Raw genomic sequence first — 15,911 nt, 5'->3', positions numbered from 1 at the left:
GAGCCAATGCAGGCAGGACGCAGGAACAACCACAAAACCACAGATTAAGGGCAAAGAACAAATTTAATCTCAGTACCTCATGGATCGGGGAACGTCTGAAGCAGAGGCAGAGGCAGAACCCAGGCAGAGGCATGCAAGCAGGGGACGCAGGCACGATGGAGCGAGAGAGAGTTCGTATTAGCAAGAGAGTCCTTGTTAGCAAGGGAGTGCGAGAGCTCCCACTTCCTGTTCGGGCCTGTATTTCAAGGATTCAGGCAGGCAGAGTTTTCCGCTGTGCTTTGATCTCTTCAACAGCAGGGCAAGAATCTCGGGCATGTTTGATAAGGTGCCCCTGAGCCCATCCCAGGCCTATGTTATCTAAGTGCAGATGTTCTACTTGTTGAGCACACAAAACTAAGCAACAATTAGTGTGATAGATGTGTTTTCCAGCACCCCACATGCGAGTCACTTGAGTGTATTTACAGTCCTCCTCGCCAATCTTCCATTACTTTCCCACAGACTGTATCAAAAATTATAAAAAATACATTAACAAATCCTAAATAGCATGTATGTGTAATTTGCTGGTGTGCATGGGAGTATGCATTTGTAATTCACTAGAAAACTACAAGTTGGACTAGCTTCCAAGTAGGAAGCCCTGGATACAGGCAGGGATATCAGGTGAGTCCTTTATGTAGGTGCTGTTGACAGTCTGTGAAACTGGCAATGTCTGTGTCCTCTGCATGTCTGGGATGCTCAGCTTTGCTGTGGGTTGAATCTGGAAACAGGAAAGTAGCAGTCCTGTCCCTCAGCGTGGGCAGAGACCCTGGACTCACTGGTCTGGGCTCCAGAAGCTGGGCAGAAAGGAGTCCTGGGCCTGAAGCTACTGAAGGTGGTGACCACTCTTAATGTTGCTTAAAAAAAGCCTTTATGTTATACCATATGTCAATGGCTTTTAGAGCTCAGAACCTCCACATTGACTAAGATATGCCTAGCTCAAGAAAAAAAGGGCATAAACAGACTTTATATTCCCAAATCTTTGCACCCACTAAGGATGAGGTTACCTCACATATAGCTAGCTCCTAAAGAGTACTGTGGAGACAGAACGGCAGATGGAAATTGTCAGGTTTTAGAGGAAAACCCACTCCTGTCTGGTGACCTGCTCATACACAAAGCTATCTCTGTACTTCAAGGAATCACAGAATGGTTTGGGTTGGAAGGAACCTTTAAAGGTCATCTAGCCCAACCCTCCTGCAATGAGCAGGGACATCTGCAACTAGATCAGGTTGTTTAGAGCCCTGTCCAACCTGACCTTGAATGTTTCCAGGGATGGGGCATCTACCAGCTCTCTGAGCAACCTCTTCCAGTGTTTCACCACCCTCACTGTAAAAAATTTCTTCCTTATATCTAGCCTGAATCTATCCTCTTTTAGTTTAAAACCGTTACTCCTTGTCCTATCGCTACAGTTCCTGGTAAAATGTCTGTCCCCATCTTTCTTATAAGCCCCCATTAAGTACTGAAAGGATGTTATAAGGTCTCCCTAGAGCCTTCTCTTCTCCAGGCTGAAAAGCCCCAGTTCTCTCAGCCTGCCTTCATAGGGGAGTTGCTCCAGCCCTCTGATCATTTTCATGGCCCTCCGCTGGACCCGCTCCAACATGTCCATGTTTTTCTTGTAGCAAGGATTCCAAAGCTGGACACAGTACTCCAGGTGGGGTCTCACCAGAGCAGAGTAGAGGAGCAGAATCACTTCCCTTGACCTGCTGGCCACGCTTCTTTTGATGCAGCCCAGGATATGCTTGGCTTTCTGGGCTGCGAGTGCACATTGCCAACTCATGTCCAATTTTTCATCCACCAGTATCCCCAAGTCCTCTGCAGGGCAGAGCAATTCAGTAGACAGTCTGTACTGATACTGGGGATTGCCCTGACCCAGGTGCAGGACCTTGCACTTGGCCTTGTTGAACTTCATGAGGTTTGCATGGGTCTACTTCTCAAGCCTGTCAAGGTCCCTCTGGATGGCATCCCTTCCCTCTAGTTTATCAGCTGTACCACTCGGCTTGGTGTCATCCGCAAACTTGCTGAGGGTGCACTCAATCCCACTATGTCATTAATGAAGATATTGAACAGTGCTGATCCCAATATGGGCCCCTGATGGGCACCACTTCATTTACTGTTACTGATCTCCATTTGCACAGAGACATTTACTGCAACTAGCATACAGTCAAGAAATTCAGTCAATAAAGCAGAATATTGGACCAGAACTATCTATAACATATGTCCATGGTCTGTTTAGAAAGATGTTAGATGAAAATATATCCTGCTGGATCCAACAGCCCAAGAGAGGTGAGGCTGCTGCTGCTCTATTTCCCCAGGTCCAACCAGTGGTGAGGCTGAAGAGGCATTCTCAGCAGGTACACGCACACAGAACACACACATATATACTGTGGGAGAATGGCTAGCTGAGAAGGGTCACGTAGACATGATCCAGCTGGCCGAGCAAAAGCTTGAGAAACATCGTATTCAGCCCCCGTAACTACTGGGCTGGTAAAGACACCTTGTCCTTGACTATAATTGTTGTATGATAACAGAGAGGTTGCAGATGCTCAGGCATGGGAAAAGAGGATGAAAGTAACTGTAAAGAAGGAACCAAGGGCGGAGTTGATCTTTCTAAGAACTAACCAATCATGAGCTTAACTTTTGTAATATGTATGAGCTAATTATGTTAGAACATAAAAGGCCACTGTGTGAATCAATAAACGAAGCTTGCTGATCACTCATATTGAGTGGCCCTGTCTTCCCTCCGTCGCGACAAATGGCGCCCGAAACAGGGACCCTACAGAGGGCTGAACCTGCGAGCCACGGTCAACGGAGTCTCAGTGCTGGTCCTGTAAGCAGCGCAGGAGGCGAAAGGGATTAAAGGAAAAGGTCCCCGCGCCCAAGAGCGAAAGGGATTAAAGGAAAAGGTCCCCGCGCCCAGGAGCACCTATAGAGAGTGTCCTGCCGGCTACGCGCCGCCGAAGTCTGGAAGGCTGCAACAGCGCGCTGACGAAGGTATGAATAGACAAGCGGCGTATGATTTGCTCAAATGCTTTTTAGAAAAGCAGAGCATTTAGGGTATAGATAACGAAGGTATGAACAGACAAGCGGCGTACGATTTGCTCAAATGCTTTTTAGAAAAGCGGAGCGTTCAGGGTATAGATTGTAAAAGGGAGTTGCCTGGGTTATCAGCGTATGGAGTAGCGAGAGGTTGCTTTGATAATCCAGATACGGTTTTTGAACATGAGGAATGGTGTAAATATGAGGATAAATTGTTTGACGAAGTTATATGCAATAATAAATCAGCCAAAAAGTTGATAAAGCCGTGGCGGGCAGTCGCTAACGCCCCGTTGCAAACCGAGCTGAGGAAAAAAAAAAAAAAAAAGAGAGAGAGAAAAAAAGCCGTTCACTCAAAAAAAAAAAAAAAAAAAGAGAATCCCTTCATATATGGGTATTAAGCAAGGAAGAGAGGAACCATTTGGCCTATTTATAGATCGAGTAGCAGACGCCATACAGGCGGCCGGGGTGCCCGATTATCTCAGAGGCACTATACTAAAGCAGTGTGCTATACAAAATAGTAATCCGGCCACACGCAACATCTTGGCTACATTGCCAGGGACATGGACTATCGAGGAAGGACTAGAAAGGATGGCTCAGGTACCGGTAGGGCCACAGGCAATGTTAGTTGAGGCAGTAAAGGAACTAGGGAATAGTTTAAAGGAACACGCGCAGGCTACGCAGAGTCAAGTTCTTGCAGCCCTTGCTCCTTTGCAAGCCTCCGTTCATCGATTAAATGCTACTGGATCACCTCGCCCACGATGATACCGTTGCGGCGCTGCTGGACACATCAGACGGAACTGCAACGCCGGCTCAGTATGGTGCAGAAACTGCCGGTCGGACAACCACAATGAGACTGCATGTCGCGCTTCTAAACCAGGAAACGGACGATTCAGCGGGAAAAGCCGCCCCGCGCCGACACAAAAAGCGGCTGCATATCCGGCAGCACTCAATCCCTTCAGCTCAGACCAGCCACAAGCGGAAGCCTCGGCTTGGACCTGGCAACAGCAGTAGATTGTACCCTGTTGGACTCAAAGCCTGTCCGGATTGCTACTAGCACTCAAGGACCAATCTGTATCAATGGACAAGCTGTCGGAGCACTACTTATAGGCCGTTCATCGGCCACCATGCTGGGACTTAATGTGTTGGTGGGACTGATTGATAAGGATTACCACGGTGAGATCCAGATCATGGCCCACACGTTATTCCCACCGCTCTTCATCGCTAAAGGCACCAAGGTGGCGCAATTAATTCCCCTACCACATCTTGCGGGAGCCCTTCCACAGCTGCAAGAGCAGCCACGAGGGCAAGGAGCCTTTGGATCTACAGGACAAATGGCCCTACTAACTGTCGGCTTGCGCCAAAGGCCACAACGCCCGGTTGCTGTGCAATACGCCAACCTAACTATATCACTTGTTGCTCTTCTAGACACTGGCGCTGACATTTCCATAATCAGCACGCATAAGTGGCCGGCTCAATGGCCGACCTACGCGAGCAGCGCCACGGTCACGGGAGTAGGAGGATTGACCCTTGCTCGCAAATCACCCCTTCTACGATGGACCATAGGGGACAAGGTACCATCTGGGTTCCCAGCCGTTGGGTAAGGCCCGCCATCGACCACCCTGAAGTCGCCGCTGAAGGTGACCCGACTAATCACCGTAAACCAACGGACTGAGACCGCTGCGCCTGAGTGTGAACCACGAGGTCGCAAAGACAGAAATTAATTGTACAGTCTGTGGGGTCTGTAACCCCTAGGTATTATGTGCATGCTATTTGCTTAGAAGTTGAAACAGAGAAAATGGTTACTTTAGGTATAGAAAGCTTTATAGTAGTTGCCTTAGTTGTAAGCATAAGAGCCATCCCATATAGGGAGATGTTTGACCCACGAGAAAATGTGTGGATAACTTTAGCTCGATCACTCAACACGACCAGCTTTTGTGCAAGCCTAGCAACACCCCGCTCCCCATTTACTACGTGCCTTATAGGGGTGCTCTTGGAGACTGGTTGGGTCTGTCCGGATGGCTGAGAAACCTTTTACAGACAGGATTGCTAGTCTTAATCATTGTACTAATAGCGTTGCTTTGTGTGAGTTGTATGTTGTCTTGTATGAAAACCCTTGTGTTACGGATGTTTAACCAAGCCTATGTCATTCAAAATAAAAACAGGGGAATTGTGGGAGAATGGCTAGCTGAGAAGGGTCACGTAGACATGATCCAGCTGGCCGAGCAAAAGCTTGAGAAACATCGTATTCAGCCCCCGTAACTACTGGGCTGGTAAAGACACCTTGTCCTTGACTATAATTGTTGTATGATAACAGAGAGGTTGCAGATGCTCAGGCATGGGAAAAGAGGATGAAAGTAACTGTAAAGAAGGAACCAAGGGCGGAGTTGATCTTTCTAAGAACTAACCAATCATGAGCTTAACTTTTGTAATATGTATGAGCTAATTATGTTAGAACATAAAAGGCCACTGTGTGAATCAATAAACGAAGCTTGCTGATCACTCATATTGAGTGGCCCTGTCTTCCCTCCGTCGCGACAATATACAATATATACACATGGCTGGCCACACAGCTCACAGACACTCAGAGCCCTCACACAAACATAGACAGCACCAATGGCCTCATCCTGCTCCCCTCTGGCTGAGCAGGATGGATGTACACTGATGAGACTATATATATATGTTCAAGGTGCATCCCTCCAGCAGCTGGGCTCACACAGTCTGCCCAGTAGCTGTCCCTGGATCCCAGTCTCCCCAGTTGCTGACATTTGGACATATGAGCCCCTGAGGCTGCAGTCCTATTCCAGTTGCTGATACAGACTGTTGCACACACACAGAGCTGGCTAGGACTTTCCAGGTACCACTAACTGACCCCCCGCTCTGCTCTTCCCCTAGAGATATACAGGCACTCTCACACCCTGAATTGCACGGAACTGCCCCAGTCCCCAATAGCCAACCCCCTGTGCTCTCACCTTAGAGACACACAAGTGTTTTCACACCCAGAGCTGGCCCTTAGAGACCTGAGGGTCTGTAGGGTTCTATAGGGGTCTGTAAGGGTCGGTAGGTGTCCGTAGGGGCCCGTAGGGGTCTGTAGGGGGCCGTAGTAGTCTGTAGGGGTCTGTAGGGTTCTGTAGGGGTCTGTAGGGGGCCGTAGTAGTCTGTAGGGGTCTGTAGGGTTCTGTAGGGGTCTGTAAGGGCCCGTAGGGGTCTGTAGGGGGCCGTAGTAGTCCATAGGGGTCTGTAGGGTTCTGTAGGGGTCTGTAGGGGTCCGTAGGGGTCCTTATGCACTTGTAGGGGCCTGTAGGGGTCCATAGGGGCCCATAGGGTCTTGTAGGGTTCTGTAGGGGTCCGTAGGGGTCCATAGGGATCCATAGGGGTCCATAGGGGTCCCTAGCAGTCTGTAGGGGCCTGTAAGAGCCTGTATTGGTCTCTAGGGGCCCGTAGGGGTCCATAGGTGTTTGTAGGGGCTGGTAGGGGCTTTTAGGGGTCTGTATGGGTCTGTAGGGGTCCGTATGGGCTAGTAGGGGTCAATATGGGTCTGTAGGTGTCGATAGAAGCCCGTAGGGGTCTGTAGGGGCCCGTAGAGGTCTGTAGGGTTCCACAGGGGCTTGTAGGTGTCTGTAGAGGTCTGTAGGGGCCCATAGAGGTCTGTAGGGTTCCACAGGGGCTTGTAGGTGTCTGTAGAGGTCTGTAGGGGTCTGTAGAGTTACGTAGAAGTACGTAGTGATCTGTAGGGCTTTGTAGGGGTCCATAGGGATCCATAGGGGTCGACAGGCGTCCCTAGCCATCTGTAGGGGCCCATAGGGGCCCATATTGGTCTCTAGGGTTTGTAGGAGTCCGTAGAGCCCTGTAGGGGCCTGTAGGAGTCTGTAGGGATCCCTAGGGGTCTGTAGGGGACTGTAGGGGTCCATAGGGGTAGTTAGGGGTTTGTAGGGGCCCGTAGGGGACTGTATTGGCCTGTAGGGGTGCATAGGGCTCCGCAGGTGTCTGTAGGTGTTTGTAGGTGACCGTAGGTGCCTGTAGGGGTCCATATAGGTCTCTAGGGGTCCGTAGGGTTCCGTAGGGGCCAGCAGGGGTCTGTATGGGTCCGTGGAGCCCCGTAGGGGCCTGTAGAGGTCTGTAGTGTTCCCTAGGGGTCTATAGGAGTTTTTAGGGGTCTCTAGGGGTCCATAAGAGTCGGTAGGTGTCCGTAGGGGCCCATACAGGTCCATGGGAGTCCATAGGGGTCCTTGGGGTCCATATGGGTCTGTAGGGGCCCGTAGCATACCTACGGACCCGTACAGGCCCCTACAAACCCCTACCTACCCTTAAGGACCCCTACAGACCCCTTACAGACACCTACAGACCCCTACAAAACTTTATGGGCCCCTACGGACCTATACGGGCCCGTATGGGCCCATACTGGCCCCTACGGAGCCCTACAGACCAATACAGACAGCTACAGGCCAATACATAACTGTACAGGCCCCTGCAGAGCCCTACAGACCTCTAGAGAGCCCTCTACAAGCCCCTATGAAACCCTACAGACCCCTAGGTGCCTCTATAGGCCCCTACAGATGCCTACGGAGCCCTACAGATCCCTACACACCCCTACACTCCCCTACAGACCCCTGCAGACTGCTATGGGCCCCTATGAACATGTACAGCCCCCTAAAGACCTCTAGGAACCTCTACAGACACCTATGTGCCCCTACGGACATCTATGGACCCATACAGACTCCTAAGGGCCCCTACAAGCTCCTACAGATCCCTATGGGCCCCTACAGTACCCTACAGATGGCTAGGGACCCCTATTGACCGCTACGGGCCCCTACAGACCCCTAGAGGCCCCTAACGACCCCTACAAACCCCTACAGACCCCTAAGGATCCCTATAGGTCAATACAGACCCCTACAAGCCCCTACGGACCCCTGAAGACCCATACATGCCCCTTCGGGCCCCTACAGACATCTACGGGCCAGTACAGGCCCTTACTTGCCCCTACAGATCCCTATGGACCTCTACAGACCCAAATTGACCCCTACGGACCCCTACCTACTGATACAGGCCTGTACAGGCCCCTATGGAAACCTACGGACCCCTACAGACCCTTACTAGTCCCTACAGGGTGCTATGGGCCCCTACAGACTCATATGGACCCCAAGGACCCCTACTGGCCCTTACGGACCCCTATGAACCCCTAGAGATTTATGTGGGCCCCTACAAGGCATTTTTCGCCTTTCCCGGCATCTCCAAGGCCCATACTCCCGGATACACTTGGTTCAGAACTTCCTCAGGCACTCCAGAGCCAACAGGAGTATTTATGAGGGCCAAACTCAAAATTTCAATTAGCTGGTTATTTCCCACTCGAAGTTCCACTTTCCCTTTTTAAAATTTTATCTCCACCTTTAGCTGTTCTAATAAGTCTCATCCTGGTAAAGGTCTCGGTGAATTGGGCATGTATAAAAATTTGTGTATCCCCAATTGTTTTCCTAATTTGAATTTAAGAGGTTTTAGAAAATACGCCTTTTCACTCTGGCTAGTAGCTCCCCTTACCGTTACAAAGTCATCATCTACAGGTGTCAAAGCTTGATTTAAGACTGAAAACGTTGCCCCGATGTCAACTAGAAATTCCATGCTCCGTTGTTTTTTCCTAGCTTTAATGTAACCAGTGGATCTGCTAGGGTGGATTCCCCAGGTCCCCATCAGTCCCCCTTTGCCTGGGCCTGTATCCTTCCCTTCTCAGAGGCCTTTTAGGTCCCATACCTCCAAATCCTTTACTCTCTTGTAGCGCCGCTACTAACTCCCACTTGTCTTTCCTTCCGTCTTACTCTGCTTTCTGCCAGCCTCAACTCTCTCCGGATATCACTTGCTGCAACATCTCTTCAACTTTCCTTTTCCTTCTTTCTTATTACACCATTGGGTTTTGTGGAGCCACTAGTCCACAGTCCTTCTGATATTCGGGGTGGTTTCGAAGGGTGAAAAACTTGTCCGCATACAAGACTTTGTCCCATTTCCTCTCTCTCTCCTTAGGAACAACATTAGTTGTAATAAAGTGTTGTAACTTAAGATTCCATTAAAGGGCCACTTCTCCCCCTCATCCAACTCATACAGGGGCCACCACTGATTACAATATTTTATTAGGATTTTCTTATCCACATTCCCACCTGGTGGTCCTCCTATGTCCTTCCAATGAGCCAAAATACAGCCTAAAGGGCTCTTCTTCAATACTCCACCACTTTGTCCGTTTCCTATGATGTCTGCCTATCTTTCAACCAAGAAATACGACCTGATTATATCGACAAAAACAAAACCTAACCCAGGGTAAACCGTATAAGGGTGTGCTTATCCCGCAACGGATACACCTAAACTCTAAACAAGCACTAAGATTCCTCCAAAAGAAATAATATACTTGCGACAACTTAAACACTTAACGTGAATAAACAGACAATAATTGTTGGAGTGGGAGACGGACCCGGAGTAACGATGGAATCTCAATATGAGTATGATCGTTCTCACTTTATTCAAGTTCTCACAGAGTATATAAAGACAGACAAGCAGAGCACGCGCTAGCGACAGCTATACAATTGGCTTACAGTCTCTGTTCACGCGCCTAGAGCGCTCACACAATTAGTGCAGACCTCTTGTCCACGCACAGCAGATGTTTCTCTGTCTCCCAGAGGCAGTACCGCTTATCTTTTGTTTACCATGTAGCTACTTCTTCATACTTCTGTTTCTCAAGGAGAGTTCACAGCCTCCTCCGGGCTTTCATCTCTGTCAAAGACTGGGTTGCTCATTGTAATCAAGTCGTGCCCCTTTTCACTCAGCCATTCCTCCACAATTCCCCCTTTTTGTTTTTGAGCAATCCAGGCTTGGTTTACTACTTTTAACATAGCTCTCTTAATACAACTAAGCACTAAACACATGATTCAGAGAATGAATGGTTAAAGGTTGTTAGTGTGGATTTAGTACAGCCTGGCAAAGAACAGAGCTCGGAGCCCAGGAGCCCAGCATTCCAAGATAAAGAAATGGCCTTGTGTATAAGATAGCGGGAACAGCCTGCATACTAAGGAGGAACCTAACTGTCTGGGTAAAGTGTCCATCTGGTCGGGACCAGTTTCGCCGTTTGGGGTCCAGCCAGCCCAGCATTCTAGGACAAAGGTAAAGGTACATGGTGAAGAAGACTGCAAGCCTTCCTCCAGAAGACCCCGGCCCACGACCACCAGGTGACAGTACGCATGCAGCAAGGGGAGGAGACTTATGATAATGAGTTCCTAGAAATAATTAGAATAGTAACACCTTTTCTTAGAATTAATTATAATAACCCAGCCCATATTATTGAATATGTATGCTTTTCATCATAAATAGACGCTTGTTTTACAAACCGGTGTGCAAGTTTGGAGGAGCGATCCCCCTTGCACCCAGCGCCGCAATAAACATGCCTGCTTTATAACTCTCTGCGAGTTGTAAGGTTTGTTTCCGCGCGTCAATTTGGCGACCCAGATGGGACCCCCTCTGTCCGGCTGCAGGACCTGCTGAGGACGGGACTCCTCTGGGCGCCCCCGAGATTTCTCGGGAGGACTCCCCCACTCATCCAGATCACCGCGGGGACAGACAAGGACCATCTATTGCGGACCAGGTATGTTTAGGGTTTCTTAAGGGGGGGACCTGTAAGTCGTGAGGAGACGTCCTACGCGTGGTAAAGAGTCGGCATACTCGCCCCGGGGTATGCTCAAGCTTGGGCTAATGGTCGGGTTATGCTTGTGTGGGATCCCTCGGTTTTGGTTTTTGTGTTAATGTGCGGAATTGTAATACTGTTTGTTACTTGTTGTATTTGTCATAAGGTACCACTACCGTGTTATTGTCTAATATAAGGTGGAAATTATTGTATGAGTGAAATGAGTGATTGAGACGCGGCACTGCTGCGAAGCGAGTGCGGAGTTCTGATCCGTGGTTCCGTGTTCTCCGCGAGGAGAGTGGCCGGAGACGAACGAAGCGTATGACAGACTGTAAAGAAACATTGTGTGAACCTAATATTGAGAATATTAAGTGGCAGTGTCTTGGACATTCGGATAACGTTTGTGATCCTATTTTTATCTTAAAGTGCTTTGCTTGTAATACGGAGGTTTGGGTAGATCAGGAGGACGATTTTTGGCATCCACAGTGTGGTAGCTGGACTGAGTGGAAAAAATCGAGCGGGCGGGAGAGTTGAAACAAGTGATCTGTGGAGACATAGCCTACCCCGGAGATAAAGGTAGCGACAGGGATATAGCTGTACCGTTTCCCGGGAGGGAAACAAGAATAACACCCAGGTGACACACGGAGATCAGGGTCACCTCTTAACCAAGGGGGTAAGGAGGACATAAAATGGGCAATAATCAAGGGGGCGAGATACTGAAAAAGAGTCCCCTAGGGTGTATTTTAGCACACTGGAAGGAGATCGGGGGCTCACCAGGTGGCAGCGTGGACAAGAAAACCTTAATTAAATATTGTAATCAATGGTGGCCCCTTTACAAGTTAGATGATCAGGAGAAATGGCCCTTTAACGGGACCCTTAATTACAATACTATATTACAATTAATGCTATTCCTTAGAAGGGAAGGAAAGTGGGATGAAGTCACATATGCAGACATGTTTTTCACCCTTCGGAACCACCCAGAGTACCAACGGGACTGCGGGCTATTACCTCCACAAGACCCAATGGTATTAGCCTTAGAGAAAGAAAAAAGGAAAGAAATGAAAGCAAATATAAAAAGATGTTGTTCGGCCTGTAGCATAGGGCAGAGATGCACAAAGCCTGAAAAGATTCGGGGTTTTAAAGAAGAGGATTTACTTGACACTTACTTACCACCGGTTAAGGTAATGGGAGACAAAAATATTTCCCAAGGAGACAGAGAAACTGATTCCAGAACCCCACCTGATAGCCCGGTATCGTCCCATACCCGGAAGGGAACAGGGCGAGCAGTGATTCAGGCACCCTTAAGGGAAGCCGTGGGTCCGGAAGGACCTATACTGATAAAAGTCCCTTTTTCCTCATTTGATTTAGAAACCTGGAAAAACGTGGCGAAGAATTATCGGAATGATCCCGTAGGGGTCACTAAACATTTTCAGTTTCTGGTAAAGCAGCACAATCCTGACTGGGGTGATGTCCAGTTATTATTAGATCACCTGACAGAAACTGAGAAACAACTGGTTTTGAAAGCTGCTCAAGATATAGCCACGGACCACCTGAAAGATTCAGGAAGAGACATTAAAGACTATTTCCCCTTGCAGGACCCTCGTTGGGACCCAAATAGGAGCAGTCACTTGGAAGCATTACACGGTTATAGGGTTATAAGGGGGATGGAGAAAGCTATCCCGAAAGCCATTAACTGGTCAATGCTATATGCTGTAAGACAAGGGCCGAAGGAGAGTCCCTCGGAGTTCTTGGATAAATTACGAGATGCAATGAGATGCTACACCCCCTTGGACCCTGGATCAGAGATAGGAATCCAGCAGTTAGTGTCTCTCTTTATAGGGCAGTCCGCTAGTGATATCCGGAGGAAGCTGCAAAAGCTAAGAACAACTGAAAGCAGAAATCTAGAGACTCTGTTAGATGAGGCATGGAGAGTATTTAACAACCGAGAAGAAGAGGATAGGAGAAAGGACAAACGGGCACTAGTAGCAGCACTACAAGGGGGGGGGTGAAATAAGAAATGAGAACTTTAGGAAACCATTAGAAAGAGATCAATGTGCATGGTGTAAGCAGAAAGGACACTGGAAGAATGAGTGTCCAAAGAGACGAAAAGAAAAAATTCAGGCCCATTTTAAAGGAGATTGACGGGACCTGGGGAATCCTAACTAAATTGGTACCTGAATTGGCATGGTTTACCGTCTTGGACCTAAAGGATGTTTTTTTCTGCTTGCCTCTGAGCCCAGAGAGCCAACTTTTATTTGCATTTGAATGGGAAAACCCAGAATCTGGAAGGAAAACACAGCTTACATGGACTGTGCTACCACAGGGCTTTAAAAATAGTCCAACACTTTTTGGAAATCAGCTAGCCAAAGATTTAGAACAGTGGAAATGCCCGCCTGGGTCAGGAGTGGTATTGCAGTATGTGGATGATATGTTACTCGCCACTGACACCAGAGAAACATGCATAGAATGGACTGTGAGCCTGCTAAATTTTCTTGGACTTAATGGCTATAAAGTTTCTCCACAGAAGGCGCAGATAGCCCAGCAGCAAGTGACCTATCTGGGATATGAAATAACCGCAGGCCAACGGACACTAGGGAAGGAGAGGAAAGAAGCCATCTGCCAGACACCTCGACCACAGATGCCTAAGGAACTTTGGACCTTTCTAGGAATGACAGGATGGTGTCGTCTCTGGATATATAACTACGGACTCTTGGTAAAGCCGCTATACGAGTTATTAAAATCTAACTCAAAGAATATTGTGTGGAATAAGGAAGCGGACAGAGCCTTCCATCAGTTAAAAAAAAGGTTAATGGAAGCACCTGCCCTGGGATTACCCGATACTACTAAACCTTTCTGGTTGTTTTCCTATGAAAAACAAGGAATAGTCTTAGGAGTCCTAGCTCAGAATCTGGGACCCTATCGAAGGGCGGTGGCATACTTCTCTAAACAGCTCGATGGAGTAAGTAAAGGGTGGCCTAGCTGTCTCCGAGCAGTGGCAGCAGTGGTAATAAACATCCAAGAGGCCCGTAAGTTCACCCTAGGCCAGAAAATCACAGTTATGGTATCACATACCATCTCAGCAGTACTAGAAGTAAAAGGGGGGCATTGGCTTTCACCTCAGAGGTTTCTTAAGTACCAGGCTATCCTGATAGAGCAAGATGATGTAGAAATAACAGTAACTAATATTGTCAATCCAGCCTCTTTCCTCAGCGGAACCGAAGGAGAATCAGTGACCCATGACTGCTTGGAAACAATCGAGGCTGTGTACTCCAGTCGACCAGACCTGAAAGAAGAACCATTGGAAGATGCAGAGGATTCCTGGTTCACCGACGGGAGTAGCTTCATTCAACAGGGGATACGCAAAGCTGGCTATGCGGTAACCACCACAGAGAAGGTAATAGAGTCCAAAGCCCTGGCCCCAAATACTTCAGCCCAAAAGGCTGAGATAATAGCACTAACCTGAGCGCTGGAATTAGCCAAAGGAAAACAGATAAATATCTGGACAGACTCTAAATATGTTTTTGGGGTGGTGCATGCTCACAGGGTGGTCTGGAGAGAAAGAGGACTCTTATCTACACAAGGGAAACACATAAAACATGCTGAAGAAGTTCTCAAGCTCTTAGATGCAGTATTACTGCCTACCAAAGTGGCTATCATGCACTGCAAAGCTCACCAAAAAGGGAACACCACTATGGAACTGGGCAACGCACTGGCGAACCGAGAAGCCAAAAGAGCAGCAGAGATGGGTAATGCAGAGGTACAATCCTTGGTCCCAGATGGTAAGATACAAATTGACAATGAACCTAGATATTCTAAGGACGATCACAAATTGATCAAAGACTTAAATGGGAAAATCGAAGGGAAATGGGCCAGAACCCCACAGGGAAAAATAATAGTGCCTTTTTCGTTACTATGGGCAGTGGTCATGGCAGAACATAAGAAATCCCATTGGGGAACAGAGGCACTTTACAGATACCTGAGTAGGCTAATATGTGCTCGGAATCTATATGCCACTGTCAAACAAGTCACTCAGCAGTGTGAGGTATGTTTACAGAACAACCCTAGGACAGGTCCCAGAGTCCAGTTTGGCCAAATAGGGAAGGGAAACTATCCGGGACAACAATGGCAAATTGATTTTTCAGAACTTCCAAGAAAAGGGGGGTTTTGATACCTATTGGTATTAACAGATACCTTTTCAGGATGGCCAGAGGCATTTCCCTGCCGAACCAATAAAATGAGAGAAGTCGTTAAAGCACTGTTGCAAGAAATTATACCAAGATTTGGGGTTCCTGCAGTGATTTCCTCGGACTGAGGATCTCATTTCACTGCAAAGGTTGTTTCAAAAGTAAGCAGATTATTGAGTATAGATTGGCAACTTCACACCCCATACAACCCACGATCGAGTGGTCAGGTAGAAAAGATGAATCACTTAATCAAAATGCAGATTGTAAAGCTAGGCCAGGAAGCTAACTTGGCCTGGCCTAAGTCATTACCATTAGCCCTTCTCAGGATAAGAACAAAACCCAGAACCAAAGAAGGTTTGAGCCCCTTCGAAATACTCTATGGGAGACCATATAGTGTACAAGACGGGACATCCACAGAGTTGGGGAATGAAATATTGACAGATTACATGATAAATTTACAAAAACAGCTCCGAGGGGTAGAAAAACTGGTTCTGGGAACAAGAGCTCGTGGGCTGGATGGACCAGTACACGAGATCGAACCTGGGGATTATGTATATGTCAAGTCTTTTACAGATTCACCACTGAAGCCAAAGTGGGAAGGTCCCTTCCAGGTACTGCTGACCACTCACACGGCCATAAAGATTAAGGAACAAGCCGCTTGGATCCATTGGACTCGCTTCAAGAGAGCTCCAGAACCCCAATGGACATCAACGCAGGCCGGACCCCTGAAACTTCGCCTCCAACGAAAAGATGGACATTAATGACATTAATAGTCGTCAACATGCCAGGACTTTGTGTTTCAGGGGGAGGGACACGGGATATGAATACATATACACGAAGTCTGGAAACATTGGTAAGGGCTACTAATCTGTCAGATTGTTGGGTATGTACTACACTACCCAAAGGAAAAATGAAACTACCTCTATATGGGGTGGCAGCAAGCAATTGGAACTGTGCCAACGGAACCTGGCCCAAATTTTGGGCAAGAGGGGGAAATGAGTTGA

Source organism: Numenius arquata, chromosome W (assembly GCF_964106895.1).
Source record: "Numenius arquata chromosome W, bNumArq3.hap1.1, whole genome shotgun sequence".
In the NCBI taxonomy this organism is placed as follows: Eukaryota; Metazoa; Chordata; class Aves; order Charadriiformes; family Scolopacidae; genus Numenius; species Numenius arquata.
Note: the sequence above shows the minus strand (reverse complement) of the source record.